This window comes from Triticum dicoccoides, chromosome 5A, assembly GCF_002162155.2.
Source record: "Triticum dicoccoides isolate Atlit2015 ecotype Zavitan chromosome 5A, WEW_v2.0, whole genome shotgun sequence".
In the NCBI taxonomy this organism is placed as follows: Eukaryota; Viridiplantae; Streptophyta; class Magnoliopsida; order Poales; family Poaceae; genus Triticum; species Triticum dicoccoides.
Window position 1 is genome coordinate 442362400 of NC_041388.1, and position 13047 is coordinate 442375446.

Consider the following 13047-nt stretch of genomic DNA (forward strand, 5'->3'; position numbering starts at 1 on the left):
GCTATAAACACTAGTAAAGTACACATCAATAACATGTATATCAAATATACTTATGTTCACTTTGCCATCCTTCTTATCCGCCAATCACTTGGGGTGATTCCGTTTTCGATGACCAGTCCCTTTGCAGTAGAAGCACTTAGTCTCAGGCTTAGGACCAGACTTGGGCTTCTTCACTTGAGCAGCAACTTGCTTGCCGTTCTTCTTGAAGTTCCCCTTCTTCCCTTTGCCCTTTTCTTGAAACTAGTGGTCTTATCAACCATCAACACTTGATGTTTTTCTTGATTTCTACCTTCATTGATTTCATCATCACGAAGAGCTTGGGAGTTGTTTCCGTTATCCCTTGCATATTATAGTTCATCACGAAGTTCTACTAACTTGGTGATGGTGACTAGAGAATTCTGTCAATCACTATCTTATCTGGAAGATTAACTCCCACTTGATTCAAGAGATTGTAGTACCTAGACAATCTGAGCACATGCTCACTAGTTGAGCGATTCTCCTCCATCTTTTAGCTATAGAACTTGTTGGAGACTTCATATCTCACAACTCGGGTATTTGCTTGAAATATTAACTTCAACTCCTGGAACATCTCATATGGTCCATGACGTTCAAAACGTCTTTGAAGTCCCGATTCTAAGCCGTTAAGCATGGTGCACTTAAACTATCAAGTAGTCATCATATTGAGCTAGCTAAACATTCATAACGTTTGCATCTGCTCCTGCAATAGGTCTGTCACCTAGCGGTGCATCAAGGACATAATTCTTCTGTGCAGCAATGAGGATAATCCTCAGATCACGGATCCAATCCGCATCATTGCTACTAACATCTTTCAACACAATTTTCTCTAGGAACATATCAAAATAAACACAGGGAAGCAACAACGCGAGCTATTGATCTATAATTTGCAAAATACTACCAGGACTAAGTTCATGATAAATTTAAGTTCAATTAATCATATTACTTAAGAACTCCCACTTAGACAGACATCCCTCTAATCCTCTAAGTGATCACGTGATCCAAATCAACTAAACCATGTCCGATCATCACGTGAGATGGAGTAGTTTTCAATGGTGAACATCGTTATGTTGATCATATCTACTATATGATTCACGCTCGACCTTTCGGTCTCCGTGTTCCGAGGCCATATCTGTATATGCTAGGCTCGTCAAGTTTAACCTGAGTATTCTGCGTGCGCAACTGTTTTGCACCCGTTGTATTTGAACGTAGAGCCTATCACACCCGATCATCACGTGGTGTCTCAGCACGAAGAACTTTCGCAACGGTGCATACTCAGGGAGAACACTTCTTGATAATTTAGTGAGAGATCATCTTATAATGCTACCGTCAATCAAAGCAAGATAAGATGCATAAAAAGATAAAAATCGCATGCAATCAATATAAGTGATATGATATGGCCATCATCATCTTGTGCTTGTGATCTCCATCTCCGAAGCACCGTCATGATCACCATCGTCACCGGCGCGACACCTTGATCTCCATCGTAGCATCGCTGTCGTCTCGCCAATCTTATGCTTCCACGACTATCACTACCGTTTAGTAATAAAGTAAAGCATTACATCGCGATTGCATTGCATACAATAAAGCGACAACCATATGGCTCCTGCTAGTTGCCGATAACTTGGTTACAAAACATGATCATCTCATACAATAAAATTCAGCATCATGCCTTGACCATATCACATCACAACATGCCCTGCAAAAACAAGTTAGACGTCCTCTACTTTGTTCTTGCATGTTTTACGTGGCTGCTACGGGCTTAAGTAAGAACCAATCTCACCTACGCATCAAAACCACAACGATAGTTTGTCAAATAGACTCCGTTTTAACCTTCTCAAGGACCGGGCGTAGCCATACTCGGTTCAACTAAAGTTGGAGAGACAGTCGCTCGCAAGCCATCTATGTGCAAAGCACGTCGAGGGAACCGGTCTCGCGTAAGCGTACGCGTAAGGTTGGTCCGGGTCGTCTCGTCCAACAATACCGCCGAACCAAAGTATGACATGCTGGTAGGCAGTATGACTTGTATCGTCCACAACTTACTTGTGTTCTACTCGTGCATATAACATCAACATAAATAACCTAGGCTCGGATGCCACTGTTGGGTTTCGTAGTAATTTCAAAAAATTTCCTACGTACACGCAAGATCATGTGATGCATAGCAACGAGGGGAGAGTATTGTCTACGTACCCAACGCAGACCGACTGCGGAAGCGATGACACGACGTAGAGGAAGTAGTTGTACGTCTTCTCGATCCAACCGATCAAGCACCGAAACTATGGCACCTCCGTGTTTGAGCACACGTTCAGCTCGATGACGATCCCCGGACTCCGATCCAGCAAAGTGTCGGGGAAGAGTTCCGTCAGCACGACGGCGTGGTGACGATCTTGATGAACTACAGCAGCAGGGCTTCGCCTAAACTCCGCTACAGTATTATCGAGGTATATGGTGGCAGGGGGCACCGCACACGGCTAAGGAATAGATCACGTGGATCAACTTGTTGTCCCTTTGGTGCTAGCCCTGCCCCTCTATTTATATGTTGAGCCCCGGGGTCGAAACTTGGAGCAAAAGCCTCCTCAAAATCGGTTTTGCCCGAAAGGCAAGAGTCCCACTCGGACTCCAGGACCAAACGCCACAATCCTTGGCGTCTGGCCCAGACGCCATGGGCCTCGGCGTCTGGCCCAGGGCCAGACGCCAGGGTCTCTGGCGTTTGGCCCCCTGGCCTCCGCAAAACTCCTTTTGCACCGACTTAAAGCCTCATGGGCTTGACCCCTTGGCCTAACCATATCATCCAATATATGAATCTTTACGTCTCGACCATTTCGAGACTCCTCGTCATGTCCCCGATCTCATCCGGGACTCCGAACTCCTTCGGTACATCAAAACATGTAAACTCATAATATAACTGTCATCGTAACCTTAAGCGTGCGGACCCTACGGGTTCGAGAACAATGTAGACATGACCGAGACACGTCTCCGGTCAATAACCAATAGCGGGACCTGGATGCCCATATTGGCTCCTACATATTCTACGAAGATCTTTATCGGTCAGACCGCATAACAACATACGTTGTTCCCTTTGTCATCGGTATGTTACTTGCCCGAGATTCGATCGTCGGTATCCAATACCTAGTTCAATCTCGTTACCGGCAAGTCTCTTTACTCGTTCCGTAATACATCATCTCACAACTAACATATTAGTTGTAATGCTTGCAAGGCTTATGTGATGTGTATTACCGAGAGGGCCCAGAGATACCTCTCCGACAATCGGAGTGACAAATCCTAATCTCGAAATACGCCAACCCAACATCGACCATTGAAGACACCTGTAGTACTCCTTTATAATCACCCAGTTACGTTGTGACGTTTGGTAGTACCCAAAGTGTTCCTCCGGTAAACGGGAGTTGCATAATCTCATAGTCATAGGAACATGTATAAGTCATGAAGAAAGCAATAGCAACATACTAAACGATCGGGTGCTAAGCTAATGGAATGGGTCATGTCAATCAGATCATTCTACTAATGATGTGACCTCGTTAATCAAATAACAACTCATTGTTCATGGTTAGGAAACATAACCATCTTTGATTAACGAGCTAGTCAAGTAGAGGCATACTAGTGACACTTTGTTTGTCTATGTATTCACACATGTATTATGTTTCCGGTTAATACAATTCTAGCATGAATAATAAACATTTATCATGAAATAAGGAAATAAATAATAACTTTATTATTGTCTCTAGGGCATATTTCCTTCACCGGCCACCTCTCCTAGTCCTAATAGGACTAGGGGAAGGGGGGGCGCGCAGCCCATCTAGGGCAGCCCCTTCTCTTTTCCACTAAGGCCCACTATGGCCCAAATAGCTCCCGGGGGGTTCCGGTAACCCTCCCGGTATTCCGGTAAAATCCCGATTTCACCCGGAACACTTCCGATATCCAAATATAGGCTTCCAATATATCAATCTTTACGTCTCGACCATTTCGAGACTCCTCGTCATGTCCGTGATCACATCCGGGACTCCGAACAACCTTCGGTACATCAAAATGCATAAACTCATAATATAACTGTCATCGTAACCTTAAGCGTGCGGACCCTACGGGTTCGAGAACAATGTAGACATGACCGAGACACGTCTCTGGTCAATAACCAATAGCGGGACCTGGATGCCCATATTGGCTCCTACATATTCTACGAAGATCTTTATCGGTCAGACCGCATAACAACATACGTTGTTCCCTTTGTCATCGGTACGTTACTTGCCCGAGATTCGATCGTCGGTATCCAATACCTAGTTCAATCTCGTTACCGGCAAGTCTCTTTACTCGTTCCGTAATACATCATCTCACAACTAACATATTAGTTGTAATGCTTGCAAGGCTTATGTGATGTGTATTACCGAGAGGGCCCAGAGATACCTCTCCGACAATCGGAGTGACAAATCCTAATCTCGAAATACGCCAACCCAACATCGACCATTGGAGACACCTGTAGTACTCCTTTATAATCACCCAGTTACGTTGTGACGTTTGGTAGTACCCAAAGTGTTCCTCCGGTAAACGGGAGTTGCATAATCTCATAGTCATAGGAACATGTATAAGTTATGAAGAAAGCAATAGCAACATACTAAACGATCGGGTGCTAAGCTAATGGAATGGGTCATGTCAATCAGATCATTCAACTAATTATGTGACCTCGTTAATCAAATAACAACTCATTGTTCATGGTTAGGAAACATAACCATCTTTGATTAACGAGCTAGTCAAGTAGAGGCATACTAGTGACACTTTGTTTGTCTATATATTCACACATGTATTATGTTTCCGGTAAATACAATTCTAGCATGAATAATAAACATTTATCATGAAATAAGGAAATAAATAATAACTTTATTATTGCCTCTAGGGCATATTTCCTTCAATGATATGCGGGATGCGGTATGCGGTGCATATGCATGATTTGCAAAGGAATGATTGAACCTGGCCTCAACTTGGAAATCCAAGAGTGCCACTGGAAAGATGAGGTGATTTCGGTTGAAATCGATATAAAAATCACCGGAATCGGATGCACGATTTGGAAATGGCAAGCAAAACAAATATGGCACCGGTCTGCGATAAACAGCAAGTAGCCATCTAAATGCAACAAGATAAATATGCTACAGCACTCAAACATGGCAACAAAATACATGGCAGGGATCCACTCAAGGAGCTTAACAAAAGATGAACACTGAGGTATGGATAAATCACTCATTAACAGGTTCAAACAAGCATGGAAAAAGTGCAAATGATAACAAGTTTCAGACTTAGTGAAATTAACACAAGTCTGGAATATATTATCAGGAAGCATACTTTGGAGCATTAAAATTATATGCTACAGGAACTTAACATGGCAAAGCAAGGCATGGCATGAAGCTACTCAAAGCACTTAACTAAAGTCCCTTAGTGACCTTGAGCCAAAAGGGATCAGAAAATACAATTGCAAGCATGTGAACATGGCAAAAACATAAACAGATCTCAGACTTAGTGAAAAACTGGAGCATGCAAAACAGTTAACGAGTAGGCATGTTTACGAGCTCGATGCACTCACTACAAAGTATGGCATGACAAACTAAGCATACACCAATCAAGAATACATGGCATAGAAGCTAGACATGGCAAGAACAACAGCATAGCATGCACGGATCAATAGCAACATCCTCGGCAAAATCGCTAACAAGTCAACAATCTGCCAGGATTCACGATATAGCAAAAGTAGAGCTCGATTGACTCAAGCTAGGGTGCTCCATAAATGTAAACAAAGACATGGATGCATAGAGCACCACAATGTTAACAAAACCTCCTTACTGATCATCCTCAAAAGAGGCACAGATCACTAGGAAACAACATGAACATATGGCATAACGACAAAATCAGGACAAGGACTTGGTAAAATTCTAAGTCCCTGAAATCAGCATTACCGATTATGCTACTTTACAAGCTTGTGCTAGTCACCACAAATATCACAAAAATACATGGTAAGCACCACTGTAAAGATGGCATGGCATATAACAAAACACATGTAGAGCTCAGGATCATAGCATGCACACATTAATCATGGCAAAAATAACAAAATGCCATTTGCTGAAACAGATCTGACAAATTACTCACATAGCCCTCTTCCAACAGCATTTCGGGCATCAATATGAGCTCAAATGAAAATGATGAAATGATATGAAACGATGTACTCGTCGAGACGAACATTTTGATATGCTACACGCATGAATCGGAGTAACGGGTGATGAGTTACGACATGATGAAGATAGAAAAATAATTAACAGGATCTGGGACTTAGAGATATTTCGACCTCAGAGAGGGTGGACATGTCCGGTCCAGGGCGGACACGTCCGACGTGGTCGGGTCGTCTTCCACCTCCAGGAGATCAATGGCGGGTCGGCGAAGAAGGAACCGCCATTCCGGCGTCGTTGGGGCGCGGGAGGAGCCGGAGGAGGCCGGGGACGGGCAGATCCGGCCGCGGGGCATCCATTCCCGGCCAGATCTGGCCAGAGTTGGCGGAGATCGGCGATGGTAGGGGCGGCGGAGAGCTTCAAACATGGCGTCGAGGCGGCGGGGCTTCCCGCAGCCTCCAAGCTCGGGCTCCGGTGAGCTCTGTAGCAAGGTGGCAGCGCGGCGCCGCGGTGGCCGAGGAGGGAAGCGGGCGGCGGAGGAAACAGGCGAGGTGGCGCGGGGCGGAGCGAGGCGCCGGAGTGGCGAGGCGCACCGGTGACAGGCGGTCGGGCGGCCGCGTGGAGGTGGCCGGCGGCGAGCTAGCGGGGCGGCGCGGCCAGACAGCGAGGCTCTCGGGCGCGCGAGGCGGCGGGGCAGAGCGGGCCGGCGACAGGTGCTGAGGAGGAAGACGGCGGGGTGCGGGGCGCGGTCGCGGGCCGGGAGGGCCGGACGCGGGCCCGAGCGGGCCGCGGCGATGTGGGCACGCCGGCGCAGTGGTCGGCCAGTCGCGGAGCGACACGTGGCGGCGGACGGCGAAACGGACGTGTCTGGCGCGGTGGAAGAAATGTCCCGCGGCGGCGGGGAGAGTTAGGGTAGGGTTTGCACCACGAATTTCGGAGGGGATCACATATTTATAGGTAGAGGGAGCTAGGAGAGTCCAAATGAGTTGCGGTTTGTGGCCACGCGATCGTGATCAAACGACCGAGATGATGGAGGGGGTTTAGGTGGGTTTTGGGCCACTTTGATGGGTGTTGGGCTGCAACACACACGAGGCCTTTTCGGTTCCTCGGTTAACCATTGGGGTATCAAACGAAGTCCAAATGGCACGAAACTTGACAGGCGGTCTACCGATGGTAAACCAAGGCCGCATGACAAGTCTCGGTCCAATCCGAAAACGTTTAAAACCCGCACATGAAAAAAGGTAGAAAGGGACATCGGGTGACATAGGAGTGCCGGATTGCAAAACGGACAACGGGGAAAAAGCTCGGATGCATGAGACAAACATGTATGCAAATGAAATGCACAAGATGACATGATATGAGATGCATGACACGCAAGCTATGACAAGGCAACAACAATGAATAACTGGAGGACACCTAGCACATCGGTCTCGGGGCGTTACAAAGATAAAAGCTCTTTAAGTAAATTTCAATTTGGTATTGGGGCACATAGCTGGCCCGGATCCTTAATAGTCTATCCCAAGCATCTTTCAAGGATTCATCGAGTAAATAACGAAAATTCCGGAATCATCTTCATCAAAATTATTAAGATTCTCATTGATAACTTTGGTAGGTCTTTCCATAGCATCATTTTTATGAGTTTAGATAGAATAGAAGGATTGTCAAAAGTACTAAAACTCGGAAGAGAACCCCCAACCCTTTTTGATTCTGACATGGCGAAAGAAAGGAGAGCGGAAAAGAGAGGGCAAATAAAACAGCAAGGGTGAAGTGGGGAAGAGGAAAACGAGAGGCAAATGGCAAATAATGTAATGCGAGGGATAAGAGTTTGTGATGGGTACTTGGTATGTCTTGACTTGTGCTTGACTTGACTTGGCGCGAATCTCCCCGACAACGGCGCCAGAAATCCTTCTTGCTACCTCTTGAGCACTGCGTTGGTTTTCCCTTGAAGAGGAAAGGGTGATGCAGCAAAGTAGCGTAAGTATTTCCCTCAATTTTTGAGAACCAAGGTATCAATCCAATAGGAGATCACGCTCAAGTCCCACGCACCTACACAAACAAATAAGAACCTCACAACCAACGCGATAAAGGGGTTGTGAATCCCTTCACGGTCACTTACGAGAGGGAGATCTGATAGATATGATAAGATAACTTTTTTGGTATTTTTATGATAAAGAGAAATAAAAGATGCAAAGTAAAATAAACGGCAATGGAAATAACTAAGTATTGGAAGATTAATATGATGGAAGATAGACCCGGGGGCCATAGGTTTCACTAGTGGCTTCTCTCACGAGCATAAGTATTACAGTGGGTAAACGAATTACTGTCAAGCAATTGATAGAATTGAGCATAGTTATGAGAATATCTAGGTATGATCATCTATATAGGCATCACGTCCGTGACAAGTAGACCGAAACGATTCTGCATCTACTACTATTACTCCACACATCGACCGCTATCCAGCATGCATCTAGAGTATTAAGTTCAAGAAAACTGAGTAATGATTTAAGCAAGATGACATGATGTAGAGGGATAAACTCATGCAATATGATATAAACCCCATCTTTTTATCCTCGATGGCAACAATACAATACGTGTCGGTTCCCTTTCTGTCACTGGGATCGAACACCGCAAGATTGAACCCAAAGCTAAGCACTTCTCCCATTGCAAGAAAGATCAATCTAGTTGGCCAAACAAAACTAATAATTCGAAGGGACTTGCAAAGATAAACCAATCATACATAAAATAATTCAGAGGAGAATCAAATATTGTTCATAGATAATCTGGATCATAAACCCACAATTAATCGGATCTCGACAAACACACCGCAAAAGAAGATTACATCGAATAGATCTCCAAGAAGATCGAGAAGAACTTTGTATTGAGATCCAAAGAGAGAGAAGAAGCCATCTAGCTAATAACTATGGACCTGTAGGTCTGAAATAAACTACTCACACATCACTGGAGAGGCCATGGAGTTGAAGTAGAGGCCCTCCGTGATCAATGCCCCCTCCGGTGGAGCTCCGGAAAAAGGCACCAAGATGGGATCTCTCGGGTACAGAAGGTTGCGGCGATGGAATTAGGTTTTCGTGGTGCTCCTGGATGTTTGGGGGTACATGGATATATATAGGAGGAAGAGGAACGTCGATGGAGCAACGGAGGGCCCACGAGGGTGGAGGGCGCGCCCCTGCCTCGTGCCTTCCTCCCTTGTTTCTTGACGGCCACTCCAAGTCTCCTGGATCACGTTTGTTGAGAAAATCACGTTCCCGAAGGTTTCATTCCGTTTGGACTCCGTTTGATATTCCTTTTCTTCGAAACCCTAAAATAGGCAAAACAACAACAATTTGGGTTGGGCCTCCGATTAGTAGGTTAGTCCCAAAAATCATATAAAAGTGTAAAATAAAGCCCATTAACATCCAAAATAGATAATATAATAGCATGGAGCAATAAAAAATTATAGATACGTTGGAGACGTATCACCGGTAACGAGATTGAACTAGGTATTGAGATACCGACGATCGAATCTCCGGCAAGTAACAAACCGATGACAAAGGTAACAACATATGTTGTTATGCGGTTTGACCGATAAAGATCTTCGTAGAATATGTAGGAACCAATATGAGCATCCAGGTTCCGCTATTGGTTATTGACCGGAGACGAGTCTCGGTCATGTCTACATAGTTCTCGAACCCATAGGGTCCGCACGCTTAACGTTCGGTGACGATCGGCATTATGAGTTTATGTGTTTTGATGTACCGAAGGTAGTTCGGAGTCCCGGATATGATCACAAACATGATGAGGAGTCTCAAAATGGTCGAGACATAAAGATCGATATATTGGATGACTATGTTTGGACATCGGAAGGGTTCCGAGTGAAGTTCGGGCATATACCGGAGTATCGGGGGGTTACCGGAACCCCGCGGGGAGTCTAATGGGACTTATGGGCCTTAGTGGATAGACAGAGGGGCTGGCAGGGCAGGCCGCGTGCCCCCTCCCCCTCTGGTCCGAATTGGACTAGGAGGGGGGCGCCGCCCCCCTTTCCTTCTCCCTCTTTCCTCCTTCCTTCTCCTACTCCTACTACATGGAAAGGGGGGGGGGAATCCTACTCCCCTTCGGAGTAGGACTCCCCTGGGCCACGCCATAGGAGGGCCGGCCCTCCCCCTCCTCCACTCCTTTATATACGGGGGAGGGGGGCACCCCATAGACACACAAGTTGATCATTGATCTTTTAGCCGTGTGCGGTGCCCCCCTCCACCAATATCCACCTCGGTAATATCGTAGTGATGCTTACGCAAAGCCCTGTTCCGGTAGCAACATCATCACCGTCATCACGCCGTCGTGCTGACGAAGCTCTCCCTCGAAGCTCTACTGGTTCGTGAGTTCGCGGGACGTCACCGAGCCGAACGTGTGCAGATCGCGGAGGTGCCGTACCTTCGGTGCTAGATCAGTCGATCGTGAAGATGTACGACTACATCAACCCCGTTGTCATAACGCTTCCGCTTACGGTCTACGAGGGTACGTAGACAATACTCTCCCCCTTGTTGCTATGCATCACCATGATCTTGCGTGTGCGTAGGATTTTTTTTGAAATTACTACGTTTCCCAACAGCCACACCCATCATTTCCGCAGCGCTGCCCTTCCTCTCCCTCATAGATACTCTTCTTCTCTGCTAGGCTTGGCGAAGCCCTACTGAGATTTCTCCACCACCACCGGCACCACGCCATCGTGCTGCCGGAGAACTCGAGCTACTGCTTCACCATCGCTCGCTGGATCGAGGAGGTGAAGGCGTCATCAAGTCGTACGTGTGTTGAACGCGGAGGTGCCGTCTGTTCGGCACTTGATCGGGAGTTCATGGACGGATCGTGATTGGATCACGAAGACATTCGACTACATCAACCGCGTTTCTTATCGCTTTCGCTTAGCGATCTACAAGGGTATGTAGATCCAATCTCTCCTCTCGTAGATGTTCAGCTCCTAGATTGATCTTGGTGAGCGTAGGAAATTTTTTGTTTCCCATGCAACGTTCCCCAACAGTGGCATGGGCGCATGGATTTTTTTGGAGCAAAGTAGCTAGGCTTTATTTATCATTTAGAATGTTTACAGGTATTACATGTGTATCATGAGGCATGCCTAAACAAATGTGCCTTCCAACAGGAAGGAGGGCACCATACCTAGCTAATTTATGAGCTTCAAAATTCAAAGCTCTAGATTCAAAATCAAAACTACAGGAACTAAATACAGTCGAAGCACTACTAGGAAAAAGCCTAGCAGTAGCGCTGATTTTTGGCCTATCAGTAGCGTGGGTAAGCGCACTACTGATAAGGCGCTACAGTTAATGCTTAGCAGTAGCGCCTACTGGCACTCGCTACTACTATATCTACTTAGTAGTAGCGCTTTCCAAGTCAATCGCTACCGCTAATTATTAGTAGCGCTTTCGAAAACAACCGCTAGTACTATTATTCCCTATTCCATTTCTTTTGAATTTTAGGTCGTATTCATATACCTATATACAATTTTTCATACAGTAGCAATTTAGAGATTGTTTTTACATCGTAATGAGTTATTAAATCACTAGGTGAAAGAACCTTGGATTAGTTTCAAGTGCATGGATCCAAAGTAACCAATGATCACTTTGGATCCATCCATTTGAAACTAATCGGCGGTTCTTTCACCCAATGACATAATAACTTCTCATCATCATGATAATATCATTAACAACTTATCATCATAATATATCATTGTCATATAACTCCTCATAATCATCATTTTCGTCCATGATGGGACATCATATAACAACTTCGTCACAAATTATAATAACAACTCGTCCTCATCATCATCATAGTACTCATAGTCACTCAGTGGCGGAGCCAGGAAAATCATATGAGGGTGGTCGAGTGTTCTAATGTCTTGCTGGGAGGGCCGGCCTATCAAAATACATCATTTTATACATCAATTAAGCACTACTAAGATGGATATTAGCCTTAAGTCAGGAATGTTAGGGGGGGCCAGGGCCCCTGCTGGTCCCCCCTGCCTCCGCCACTGTAGTCACTACTCCTACTCAGCATCACCATCAAGTCTAAGACATTGTAGTCATATATAATCAACACTAACTAATTGTTCTTAATACTTATGACCTACTCCTCTCTCCTAGCTAAAATACTATAAAACAGATAAACCGGTCCTTCACCATAATGAAGAATGGACATAAACATATCTCCAACTTGTGGCTTGCGCACATTCATTTTGTCTCCAATTATTTGCGTGTGCGCATTCATCACTTTGCTCCATTCTTTGATTTTGAGTCTTCCATCGTTTGAAGAAATCGAGTATGCAGTATGGTAAGCATCCGAAGGAGTTGGTCGTAAGCTAACCATATCCATATCACCTTCGGTAAATAGCATGTCAGGCACAACCTGCTTCAGGAGCCTCTATTCAAAAACGAAATAGTAGCATATATAGTTAGCAATGGTTTACTTAAGAATAATGTATGCAATGAAGTTACCATCATTAACAAAATCTTACCAAGTTTTTAGCAATGAAGTTATCATCAAGCAATGTATGGACTAGTGGCACGTATCTAGTATAATTTTGGCTGATAGAGTGACTGGTTTTGAAGGCCTCAACATCTTCTATGAATGAGACAAGATAACATTTCTCCTCACAGTTAAGCTTGGAGTCATAGCTATAGTATGTGTTGTCTACTACCTTCCGAGTATTTCTTGAAGATAAGAAATAAGCTGAAAATTATAAATAAATAAGTTTAGTATGGACGAACACCAAATATTTTTAAATTAACAACATAAATTACTGAACTTAACAAATTAGTTTAACAAACTCATATCTAGGCAAAACTGGAGGCATATCCACATCCAC